The 14,117-nt window shown below is 35.6% G+C and overlaps 1 long non-coding RNA gene across 1 annotated transcript in view; it reads left to right on the top strand.

Annotated features, from left to right (window-relative positions):
- LOC122790354 overlaps positions 1-14,117 on the top strand; it is a 500,167-nt gene that overhangs the window by 264,987 nt on the left and 221,063 nt on the right. The window contains exon 3 of the long non-coding RNA XR_006363001.1: positions 4,036-4,115. This is a non-coding gene — a long non-coding RNA (uncharacterized LOC122790354). The remainder of the gene's footprint in view (positions 1-4,035; positions 4,116-14,117) is intronic.

The following is a 14,117-nucleotide window of genomic DNA, read 5'->3' as shown; positions in this document are numbered from 1 at the left end:
TTCCCAGTTTCTTTTCTAATAAACCAGTCTATTAAGGAATCCACATTCCCTTCCATCTGGAAGCAATTTTACACCCTTCCAATACACAAAAGGAGGAAACTCCACAGATATAACTAATTTTAGACCCATAGCCATACTCTCACCACACTCCAAAATTCTGGAAAAATGTATACACAATCAAGTCTTACACTACCTTTTGCAAGAAAATCTACTCACACCTACCTAACATGGCTTTAGTCCCATGCACAGCACTATTACAACTCTCCTGTCTTTCCTAAACTCTATTATTTTCTGTCTCTACATTGTCCTCTCTAAAGCCTTTGATACAGTCTGTCATAAACTTCTTCTCCTTAAACTAACAAATTTACACTTCTATCCATCTACCACATCTTGGTTTAACAGCTATCTCTCTGATAGACTCCAATCAGTCAAATGGCTCTCAGCTTTCTCCCCTGTTCTTCCTGTTAAAATGGGCTCCATCCTTGGGCAACTTCTTTTTAACATCTTTACCAACTTTCTCTACTCTTCCTGTCCTGGATCCTCACTGACACAATATGCAGATGATTCTACACTTATCATTATTGCTGAATCACCAACTCAACTAAAATCAGACACACAGTCCTCTTTTAACTCTGTAGAAAACTGGTGATCTGAAAACCAACTTATCCTTTATTCAAAGAAAACCAAATTACTACTCTTTCTCCCTAAAAACCTTAACCACATAAAGTCTTCCTTCTCCATACTGTCACACAATAATACTCAAATACAGGTGGACACCAGTACAAAACTCTTAGGTGTTACTACTGATGATCGACTAAACTTTGATTTGCATGTCAATAATTGTATCTGAAAAACACATCTCAAGCTAGGTCTCGTCTATAGAAACAAAAAATATCTTAGCAAAACTAACCCTTTCAAACGCCTACCTCTTACCCACTTTACTTTATAGCTCCCAAATTCTCACCAGCCTCAACACTGGACTACTAAAGTTAGAAACAACTTATAACAGGATTGCCAGATTTGCTGCCCAAAATTCTTACAAGTCCCATCACTGTCTCTCACTAAAAGAACTAAATTGGCTAGAATTACCTAACCTGCTTCGGTATAATCAGTTTCAGATTATTCATTCCATCCTCTACAAACCCTCTATCTGTCCAACTATTTCATCTCTAATCTCTCATTACGTACCCACTAGATTACTCCACAATTCTGAATGAGGCCTACTAAAAATCTACAAACCAAGGACCAAAATGGGTCACCTAGTCTGTAGCTTTAACCCTTCCAAGGCCTGGAATAGCCTACCACTAGATACAAGATCCCTTGAACATTCCAATCAATTCAAAACCGCTACAGAAAAGATATCTTCATGAAAAATGGACTTGCCGATGTAATTATCCCCTGTAAACACTCCCTTATAACCTTCTACTTCTCTTCTCTCTTCCTTCCCTTCAATAAACAAACTTACTACTTTATCCTTACTACTTTATCTTCTCCTCTTGCTACATCACTGTACAAATATAACTAGTAAAATATTTCAGCTATGTAACTATTGCACTATTATGTATATAATATGTAATTATGAATGTATCCCTGTGAGGAATGTATTTCTATGTATTTCACTTGACACAGTTTAATGTATGACACTGTAATGCAATAATGTGTGGTACTGATGAATGTAATGTGTGGTACTGTAATGCAGTAATCTGTGGTATTGATGAATGTATTTTAATATGTATTCAATATGTAAAATTTCTATTTTCTGTTGGAACTTTTCTCCTCGAGGCTCCGCTGAAAATGGGCATTTGTAGTCCAGTCGGACAAACCCAGTCAACAAATATAAAATAAATAAATGTTCCATGACATGATGGCTCTGCGTCACACACAAAACTGAGTAGCCATATATTATTTGCTGCTGCACTGCTGGAATGTTCAGATACGTGGACCTTCTGCTGGATACATGAAAGGGAAGAAACGGGATGTACATGGAAGAAGGGAAAAGCTAAAAAGCAAACAGACGGTCATATGTATAACAACATGTAAAAATGTGCAGGATGCTTGGGAGTAAGGAAAGGAACTTGTTACCTCGGGATAAGACCCAATTGTTTGTTTATTTAATTTATAGAAAATTAAAGGAAATGAGGAGTCAAAGGTTAGGAAGGAGGTAGAAATGGGGGTATGACAGTTTTCAAGGACAGGTAGACAAACACAAAAAACTAAAGATAGACAGAGGTAAAAATGTACATAAGTGATGGTAACACTACATGGGTAGGGCAAACAAAGGATACATGAATGGGGTTGGAAAATACACACAGTGTGGGGTGTGACATAAGAGAAGATAACACTCATGGCTGAGGATAGAACCAATTACCACTGAAGAGACGCCACTAAATAGGAATATGTTAGCTATTATATGGAAGTAGATAGATTAGGCAGACAGGCAAATAACCGAATACAAACTCTGACTTGTTAATGAGCTGCTTCCTGTGGCAAGGGTGCAGGGTTCGAATCTGTCGACTGTCCTTTGCCTACAGTGAGATACACTGGCTGTGGAGCTATATTAGGTTCCTTAATGGTCTCTGTGACCGAATGCCTAGTAACTGTTAACCTGTTGTTTTGGGAGCTGGTGGGTTTGCATAATGGTTAAGGTGTTTACCTTATAGAAACAAGGTACAGAGTTTGGTTATCATCTTTGAGGGAAAAATACCTAAGCTTAAAATGTCCTACAAGGGGCAGTTAGCCTAGTACTTACCAATGAACATAGAAAAAACATCATCACTATTTAACATCACAACATAATTTTTAAGTAACACTAAGTACTAATAAAGTCTTCCAGTTTAAAATACAGAAACTGTAAAACAGAACTTGTCTCTCAAGAAAAAAAAACACACACACTTTGAGCAGTAATGTTATCAGTCAATATGAATAATAGCATCCTTTGCTTTCTTCTTGGAGATATGTGATGTTATTAGTTTATATTATCACATCTGCATTACCCTGATAGAAGTGATATAGCATATGCTATTTGTTTAGTGTTTCTATTATGCCATGTATATTGTATCCAATGTGGAAAGTCGTAATCATATCACTCAACTATACAGATTTTCAAAGAATGTGCAGATTTTTGCCTCATATATTTTGTCTGTTTCGCATAAAATTGTGGTTTTCTGGCAAATCATTGGCAAATCATTGAGTGTTGAAGTCAGAAAATAATGGCAGACATTTGAATTTCAGACTTCATACCCCTCAGAAAATCCATGCTAATACAAAACCGGTTATTCTATCAACTTTCTAAGTTTCTAAGAATAATATTTAACAAGTGTCCCAATTTTTGGGCCTTTGTCCCCCTATTATTTGCAGCTTGGTCCAGATTTTTTGTTCTAAGAGGTTGAGAGGTATGGTCCTAATCTAGATTGCATTGTATATTGTGTTGTAAATCATATGCAGTATAGCAATACTTCATCAGCATTGTTTGTGTTGTACACTGTATATAAAGGCCTACGTAGAGCACATTGTTAACTGGTTGCTAAATAACAATGTTTCTCTTATGCTGTGTGTATTTTATTGTACTGCTCTTTCCACTGGAGTTTTTTCCCCTGTGTCTTTGCTGAAAAGGTTTCAAACCCAGTCAGATTATCCCAGTTACCACATGCAATAAATAAATGGTTTTATTTTCCATTACAGAAAATGTATATTCCAAGTGAAATAATCTTAAGAGAAGTTATAGATGTATCTTTCAAGAAATCTTTTCAACAGAATTAATTAACAAACTAGAAATGCATGGAATTCTGCTAGATACAAAAGTCCTACATTTTGCTTTTCTATAGAATCATTACCACTATATGATTTGTGATGCATATGTTAATTACTGAACTATCTCAGTACCACTTTTCAATTCACATAGTGCCAATGAACCTGTGATCGTATACATTTTGGCATTCACTAGTACCATAAAGCTGATGAAAGTAAAGATTATTACACATATTTAAAGACCAGAAAATGAATAATAATTGGACAATTTTCTTTACTTTATTGCAGAACTTAAATTAAATTTGCCCAGCATGCTTCCTCCTCTTCCAACTACTAAAATTATATGCAAAACACGTGAACAAAAGAAGGTAAGCAGCCTTATCTCTAAGGGAATTAGAAGGTGTGCAGATTTCTTTATTCATATCTAATGGTACAGTGGGGGAGATAATCTGAAAACTATTAAGTCTTAAATAACAAAGTGCATATTTAAATTAAAAGAAAGCAGAGCACTTATATTGCATGATTTCATTTTAAAACTTTTATACTGCCACTTAAGTATTGTTACTAAGTTCTGAAATATCTTTAAATATGCCTGCCCTTAGTGAGATACTTTAGATTATTTAAACCATGTTAACTCTTTCTGTGTTAAGCTGTCATAGGGCTTATGCAGGATGGGGGTACAGTGTAAAACAATATATGCTTGGTAGGCTAACTTCTGAATAAATGCATGACAGTTCTGAGAACACTTATAACGGCATCAGTGGAACTTTTTATTTATTTAACATTTGTTTACTGGGAAAGCCCGACTGGACAGAGCACACTTTCAGTGGAGGCCTGGGGAGAAATGCTCCAGATGCATGTCTTTGGAATGTGGGAGAAACCCACGCAAATGCAGGAAGGACATGTAGACTCCGCACAAAAGGCGCCCCAGCAGAGGATCAAAAAAGAGAACCTCTTGCTGTGAGGCAACAATGCAAAAAACTGCACCATTGCACCACCCAAATGTAGAAAACAATTTTTTTTCCATTCGTTGTCACATTCTTTATCTGAGATTTCAGCCTACAAGGTCAAAGCATGAAATTTACAAAAAGCATGGACTTGGAAACTTAGCATAACATATCTCATATGTGCAGGACAGGATTTATAGCATGCATAGAAGATTCCACTCCTGTACAATATGTCTTAGAACAGTGGATGGTATGTTCAGATACACCAAATGTGTTAATTATCAAGGAGGTATGATTGGGTGTGCTTGAGCTTCCTAAAATATCAAACCATCCATTTCCTAAACTGCTTGTCATGGTGCAAGTCACAAACTTCCTAAAACATCACTGTGCAAACTGCATAACAGTGGTGGACAACACTGTTGTATTATTAATGTACTTTGAAGAACATTGTGAATTCATAGGTTCATACTAGGCTAACTGCCATGTAGGCTATTTCAAGCCTAGCCAATTACCCCATGTAAGTATCAAACCCTGCACCTTGTGTCCATAAGGTAAACACTTTAACCATTATACCAACCTCCCACACACATCATGTGATATGCAGGCTGCTAAAATCTTGCAGTGTATGAATATTTTCAGTCCATTCAAGGTGTTCAGTGCATATTTTTTACAAGTTCTTTACAGAAATAACTCCTTACAGCTTAAAAGAATCCTAGACTTGTGGGTCCAAATGTACCGTCATGTCATAAGAACTAATTGACTTCAAGTGGGGGATCTAAAGGAAGTGCAAGTTGACTAATATGCTTTTGCCAACAGCTGTCAAAGAATTTACCATTACTCTGACAAAAAGGACTAATACTGTCTGTCTTCATTAATCTATTTGTTTTCTGTTTACTCGATTATCTATTTCAGTTTCTCCAAAGGCAGTCAAAGCATGGAAGATAAATTAAAGCAGAACCAAACCCCAGAAAGGATGCCAGTCTATTATGGAATATAGACTTGCATGCCCACTTGAACACACACACACACACACACACACACACACACACACACACACACACACACACACACACATTCACACACACATTCACACCCCATGCAAACCTCCTGATAGTTTGGACAATTTTTAATTTACGTTACAGTACGCCTTTTGGATATAAAGTAAAATAAAAGCAGCCAGTGAAGCCCCTCGAGGGAACTAGCAAACATACCACCCATCAGTATTACTGATCCCAGAATTTACATTCTTCTGCCAGATATAACCAGATCCAGGCTTATGATTCATAGTGAGAGAAAGAAACACCAAATGTCACTGACAGCCCCGTAAGCTGTTGGATCATATTTGTAGTTACAGGGCTTTACCTTTCTAGATCTTTCCAGTAAGTGGTCTTTCACAGCAGTGTCTGACTTTTCCAATTAAATAATAGAAAGCCAAGAACTAGTGTATCCCATTTAACTTTGTTTTCATTCAGCAGATGTATGAAAACCTATAATTTTTTCTTGACAGTAGTAATATTTGCTTTACTTTGTACATTGTATTTGGTTACTTTATTCTTGTTAGTACATAATACATGTCACTTTGTGCTCATATGGCAAGAACATTTGTACAACCACTCCTACAGGGTTTCCCAGGAGATTGCTTTAAATGTTCACTAGTGTGATATCATGCTGTTACTAGTGATTCACACCACACATTTTTTTTCTCACTCTCACTACAGTAAAACAATCTGTTCACTAACCGATGTACAAAATAATCTATCTATACAATGCAGAGTGTCTAATTATATTTGAATATGAAAATCCAACATTTTGACGGAACTCCCCATAGTGGAAATTCCCCTTTCCCAGCAGTGTAACAGTCCCTGAATTGATTAACAATATAAGGGTGCAGGAGTGATGTTCCATTCATTTAGTCCAGAGGTATCTGACCACCTATAAAATTATAGACTTTCAAATTATTTGCAACATTTCTGGACTGTTATCATGGAGATTTAAAAAAATCCTTATCCAATGTCACATCACAGAACCTTACACATTCATGCATTCATGACTGCACACATACAAACACATCCATGCCCTTCTCCCCACACTTACATGAAATTATAGTTCAGAAACCTTGTCTTAAAGTAATAATATCGTTTTGCTGTTGCATTTATTGTTAACAGTATTCTGGATGTATGGCCAAGAGTAATAACTCCTTGACTGTTTCACAACTAGCAGTATGGAGGAGCCAGATGATGAATGATGTCAGGGATTGCCCAATCCCAGCTCAGTTATGCCAGTAGTTGGGTCATGATAAGGTGATGTTGCAGCTCTCCTGACTTTGGAACAGTACAGCACCTTGCATGATGGCAGCACTTTGGCCTACCTATTAGCACTCTTGCCTGTAACCATGCTAAGTGTACAGAGGCCCACAGCTGTACTTATAGTATCAACACCTGGTGTAGAGAAACACACAGTCATATTCAGTGTTGTCTTACTTTTGTGCAGAAAGACAGTCAAATTCATAGTGCTGTCAAACCCTGCTGTACAGAAACCCATAGCCATACTCAGTGTTGTCAATCTGGCGTGCAGAAATGCACAGTCAAATTCAGTGTGTTGCCAAACCCTGTTGAACATAAACACACATTTATACTCAGTGTTGTCAGCCCTTAGTGTACAGAAACATACAGTCATACCCATGGTGTTGTCAGACCCTTGTGTACAGAACCATACAGTTATACTCCTAGTGTTGTTTGCCCCTGGTATATCGAAACACACAGTTATACTTTGTGTTTTCTGCCCTTGGCATATAGAAGCACTCAGTCAACATCATAGTATTGTCAGTTCCTGAAGCACTGAAGAATACTGTAATATTCACTCTGTTTTCCACCCCTGGTGTGCAAAAACACCAATACCTTACTAGTGGATGTTGATAGACAGCATTTTTTGTATGTTTAATAGTAGTAATCTTAAATGTTTTAAATTTGTGAATTAGGCTTCAGTAAAAACTGGTATCACAAAACTTTTGCCTAAGCACCTTTTTTTCTTCTGTAGACGTTTAGGGATTTGTTATCTCAGTTTCTGTCTTACAACAAACCACTAAAACTGTTCCTTGACTGGAATAATACGCATGTTTCTGGAGGTTGAACTGATTTTAGTTCTGCATATTCATGGTTAAGGCAATGCCTCAGGTGTCCTTTTTAACAGATAGCATCAGGGTCCCATATTTGCAGGAAGTAACCTGACCGTGGATTTATACTTTTGCTGTCATGCTGTCAATTGTTACCAGTACTACTTTATGTTGATAAGTCATGTATTCTTCTCCATTAACAAAATAGATTGCAGAATGGACTGAACTAGTTCTGGAAGTTTGTGTGCATAATTATTTCTATTGATCTTAATTATAAATAAAACTGACTGCCTGAAGGATGATAGGAAATTCATAGGAAAACAGACCCTTCTAACCTCAGGAAAGGCCCTTCTTCTTACAAATGCTTGAAGCAAGGTCAAGGTAATATTGCTCCTGGCAATTACTTCTCTCATGTAAACTCTTCCCTGTCTCTTTTTTCTGGAAAAGATTTCAATGTATTTTAGTAATTAAACAGCAACAATATTATGGCTATGTGGAGGCCTGTTTTAACTGCATGTGGGTTGAGTGAGTAGTAGGGTTTCTGAGGTGCATAATCTCTAAGAAGCTGCACTTCAAGTTGAAACATTTTCTAGAGGTATTTAGTGGTACTTTCCCCCTCCATATCCTTCCTTAAATCCAACTAATTATTCTGCCTGCCATCTAAAGTTTCAAGATTGCCTAGAACAATATTCACAAGTGAAAACTGTGTAGGATTCATATCTATACTGTTAGGGCGGAGCTGGCTTTTTCCACAAAGGAGACTTCAGCTGCCTGTGACACTGCGTTTGACTGATTTTTGTGTACAAATGCATTCAATTCAGCTGCGCTCCTAAGAACATCAGATAAAACCTGTAGTAAATTTCAGTTTTAAAATTATCTTTGCTGATGAGATTTGGTCATAGCCAATGTTTTCTGCCAAAGCATCTGTGAGCTCTCCATTTTGTTGACCTATCTTTTAATAATGTGTCTCTCTGGAACAAGAAACTTCAGTGTGTTCATTTCTTTATATAACTTACTTTTAAACAACCAGTAAAAATCTTACTGACAAATCAGAAAAGTGGTAAGGAAACTAAATATTCAGTGACAGGAATATGGTCACATCAATAAAAGTTTACTGAATTGTTATTTAGATAATATTTCTGCTTCTTCATCTATTTGTGAAAAGATGTTCTGTATAACTACAGTTCATTCTTACATAATTATTATAGTACTGTGTAATTTTCCAGACATAAAAGTGTAAAATGTGTTTGAGTGCTTTATGCATAATGTATTTATATTTTATCTGAACGTGATTAAAAGGTAATTATTTTTAAAGGGCATTATGTAGTATTTTTGGGTCTATATTAGAGTACCAAATGCTTAAAAAAGTGAACGGTGATTGATCGACAGTATGTAAGTGAAAGCTTACAATTCCGAACTGTCAGAACAGCGATTTTTTTCCTACGGGAAAAAAAATCGCTGTTCCAACAAAAAAAAAAACACACTTTAAACATTACATTGGGGGGGGGGCTGTGCCCCCATACCCCCCTACTTAAATATACCAACTCCAAGACCGCACTACAGTGCCGAAAATGGCAAAGTAACAAAGTGGCAAAGCAAATTCTTTCCCAGGGAAAGAATTTGCTTAAAAGCCGCTTAGTTATTTTGCCATTTCAGGCTTTTGAGTTCGACTAAGACGCATTTGAAGGAATGCGTCTTCGGTCGTCTAATGGGGAACTGTATTTTTCGTATTACTGAAAATAGATGCAAAACCCGACATGGATTCCTCACAAGTATGTTTATGCTTGACATTACTGTGGATTGAATATGACTAATGTTTGATCCTTTCTTATCAGATGGGTAGTTGACACAGCTTTTTCATTTTTGAAATATTTCTTTGTATGCTGCTTTGAGTTTTAGTCTTTTCTCTGGACTAAGGACTGAGTCTATAAAAATCAAAAATAAATTGGAGTAAGTTGTATAATTTAATTTTGACAGTTAAATACACACACACAACAACATTGTAATTGTGTGTGTGTGTGTATATATATATATATATATATATATATATATATATATATATAAAATATTTGCGGAAACAATCTTCCATTGAAAATGCATAATGTTGATCCACCAATGTTCAATCCCTAATGATCAATCAGGACCATACATTAATATAGAAAGGATTAAAAAAAAAAAAAAAAAAAAACATTTTTTTTTTCCAGATGGCAAGTCCCTCTGTGACCCCACGTCTCATACTAATATACCATTTCAGAAAGTGTGCTGCAACTGGGGAAAGGGAAAGAGAATATTCATTTTTACTACTGTAAAACAATCTGATAGTGAATTTGTTGAAAAGATGCATTGACGAAAGGTACAGCACCGGTATATATATTGAAATCAGTTAATAGATATTCATATTCATCACTGAAAATGTAGTTCTAGTTAAATTTGTCTTCTTAATATAATTTTATTTTATACATATTCTCTTTTTATCTTTTTCTGTTTCTCACATTTCTATTTTCAACACATTCTTAATCTGTAAGATAAACACTCAGCATCTTCAGTTTGTTTGCAGTGCAAACATAACCCTGTTATGAAACAAAATTCCTACTAAAATACCCATAGCTTGGCATGTGTGTCGCAAATAATGAATTATCTCAAGAGAATTGACAAATAATGTTTTAACCACTCTGTACTTTCATGTTTGCCTTTTACAAAAGAGACTTAACATTAGTCACTTATAAGTAACAATGGGGGACATATTAATTTTTACCAAGTACTAACATTTTTGGAAAGATAAATGCATGCATGATAGTACGTCATCTTTTGCAGTACAATTTGCATTTAACATATTTAGATTTCTAAGATCCTGGAAATCATTGTTAAAATAGAACACAGAACTTTTGCTGAAGTTTTTATGCAAAATTTCCAGATCAGTAAACTGATTCACTTTGTCCTCATGTAATCTTATGGTTTAGTAATATTAAATAATTTGGCATAATAGTTGTTAACTGGGATGCTATTTACAAGTTGCAGTACAATGATTTGCACTTCAAGTGATTTGTATTTTTTATAGTAAAACATACTGCTCTATTTTACCCGTCTAGATTAGAAGGATTGAAATAATTGTTCACTCACTGACTGAGTACTCTGTCTAGTTCAAGATAACGAGGTGTCAATTGGACACAATGCAGAGAGACTTCACTTGGACAAGATACAAGTCTATCATATGTGATTCTCATATAAGATTGTTAAACGAAGTGTGTATCCATGTTTTGTACTATTTGGCAGTTTCCTGTCTTAAATATTTTTTGAGGCTGTATTTTTAATATAATGTATTTCAAAACTGGTTTCCTAGATACTAACAATAGACTAATAAAAACTACTTTGTGAAAATAGTATAGTCTAAGATAATGCATGACACACAGTTACAATGAAATATTGCACCCATATAAACATGCTTGGTTAAAAAACAAATATACATAGATGCACAGGTATACAGCAGTGCATTTTAATATCTAGTTAAAATTTTAAAGATATTGTACTTTCCCATATGGAAGAATAAAATGATAATTAGAAGGAAACATAAAGGTACAGCCAAGGGTATGTTTTTATAACAACAAAAAAAGGCACAATGCCTTCTATTCTTCTTTTGCATTTTGCAGTGAAGAATCAGGCACCAAACACAAACACCCATGGCATAATCAATGCCAACTCAGGCTACATTTACTTAACTATACCAGACAAATTCACTGTCAGCTGTATTATTCAGATTTATTAAAGTTCTTTCTATATGCATACCTCGTGTGAAAAAGATGGATGGGATTTATACTGTAAATAAGACAGAAATGTATCAAGATGAAAACCTTTAAAATAAATGTCACCTTTAAACTGGAACACTGTTACAATGGCTTGGATCTTGAGTAAAGCCAATGAAATAGCTACAGCAGTATCTGTGCTTTTATCTAATGTTCAGCCTCTTGTTCTGTATCCAGATATCTGCAAAGAATTCTGACATCAACCTCTGTTCTCAAAGAACATTGTCATTCAAACAGCACAAACCAGGCAGACTAATTGCACAATGACCTGTCAAATCATTGCTGGTATACAGTAGGACCTGATGAGAAGTTAGTGGTGAAAATCAAAAGAATATAGTCCATTCTTATCATGAAAGTCTGTATGCGAGCCTTTTATCTGAAGCAGTTAACACTGTAATTGCCTTTAAGTTGCAGTTAATGGTATTTCCCAGTTGGGGGTGGGGTCTTCCTTTTTTTTATCTGTAAGTTATTGCTACTGCTAAAGCATTATGTCAGTGACGTAACTAAAATATTTTATTTTTGAGTAATTTAAATGGAAAATGCAAATTGACATACATGGTATTGTAAGACACATTTGTCCTGAATGTATTCATACCTATTTCCCAAATGAAAAAAGTTCTAAAACTTCCAGTTTTAGCTGGAACAACAAGCAATGCACATGATTAATTTGAGTGTGTGCTAAACAAAATACAACATGGAAATTCTGTGTCTTTGAATCTGTTGTGACAACACTGAATGATAAACAGCGAATGTATCAAAAAGTAGCAACCAGACTTGGGAATGGATTCATGAATGTGATTTTATAAAGAAGTACAATGTGGACTTATGTTCTTATCTAACATTGTAAAAGCTCCCCATCTCAACATATTTTAACCTGATTTCTGCTGAACTGTTTCTACTTAGGAAAACTCAGTCCTAATGTGCAAATTAATTTTGTAAAAGGCCACTATGTTTTCCTGTGAGGAAAAGTTACTAATAAGCTCAAAAGTGAAACATGGTAGAATCTGATGACATGTAGTACCTCACTAGTGTATTCAAAGTTGGTTGTTAGAGATCAGAGAATGAAGTGGGAAATGAAATATACTAGAGGGAATAAGGTACTCTTGCCTGGCTCTGCCTTGACTATAATATGGCTGACATGAGTTCATGCAGCAGCTTGGATCAGAGACCAGACAGACAGTGGTTGGTGGGTGCAGGTAGCTTATGCCTCTTTTTCCATCTTTGATGTAGAAAAATAGCTGGCTATATTCTTCCAGTGAAGGTGGAGACTTGCTGGAGAAAAGTGGTTGCTGAGACAGGGCATGTGCTCCAAGTGTTCCAGGTCATTGATGGTAGCCTTCATAGATATATATGTGGGAAGGTACATATACAAGAGGAAGGCATAGAATCACCCAGATGTTCACATTAGCATTAGCCCATTAGTAGCCAATTAAAGGAGTTACAGAAAAAACAAAACACACACACAAGGGGTGGAAAAAGCCTGACTGTTGCCATATGTTGAATCCCATAGAGAGGAGGTCTGTGGATCATCAGCAATAAGGGAGAAACATGATATTTAAAAAAAAAAGAATGAAGTACACTTAAACACTGATTGACCTGAAGGAACAGAAGTATATTAACATATAAGTTAGGGAAAACAATAATAAAAATGATTGAGGGGTGATTGTAGGAACGTAAGATGTTTGGGAGGACAGAAAAAAAAGTTAAAGTAGAAATAAGTAGTAAGAACATGGTAAAGCCAATAATGACATGTTACCCACATTCCAGAGAAACCTAGTCTCATACAGTCTTTACACTTCAAAAAGAGAATAATCAGTATAGATAGGATGTGAGGTACATTCTAATGTCCTTAGCCAAGTCAGAGGTAAGTAAAAAATAATGTTATAAGTAGCACTAAAGAGCAATTATTCTCTGCCGACTGACTGATCAGTAAGCAAATATCACAGTTAAAATTACCAAAATGGCATAAAGAAGTAACCAAGAGGAATTCATATCAGAACATCACAAGCATAAATACTATGTCTACAACTATCACAATTAAAACAACAAATTACTGTAATACTTGATTAAAATGAAAAAAGAACAACAAAACGAGTATTGTGATGAGAGAGTGGTTTTGCAGTTCTCATGTGAGGATTTTATTCCCCGATTGCTCTAACTTAAATATAATAAGTCCATAGTAGGAAAACTGTGGTGAAGGGGAGGAATAAAAGAAAACAAAACATGCATTCAGTTTCCTGCACTCCGCTGCACATTTCAACATATTCAAACTGTACCTACTCATATAAAACAAAATGTAGAGCAACCTCTCTGTTACCTTGCCAGATTGTCATTAAAACCCCTAGCACAAACTTTGGTTTAATAAACACAGACACACCATACAAGTTTGATAACACGGGGCAACAGTATTAATGTTACATTGCAGTTGATGATAGAGTTTCAGGTGACAGACTGCCTTGATAAACTGCTAGTAAAAGGTAGATACAAATGCACCATAATAGCAAGCAAGCA

Source organism: Protopterus annectens, chromosome 16.part0, assembly GCF_019279795.1.
Source record: "Protopterus annectens isolate FY-2018-M chromosome 16.part0, PAN1.0, whole genome shotgun sequence".
Taxonomy (NCBI): Eukaryota; Metazoa; Chordata; order Ceratodontiformes; family Protopteridae; genus Protopterus; species Protopterus annectens.
The sequence above is the reverse complement of the archived record's forward strand: the minus strand, read 5'-3'. Positions and strand labels throughout refer to the sequence as shown.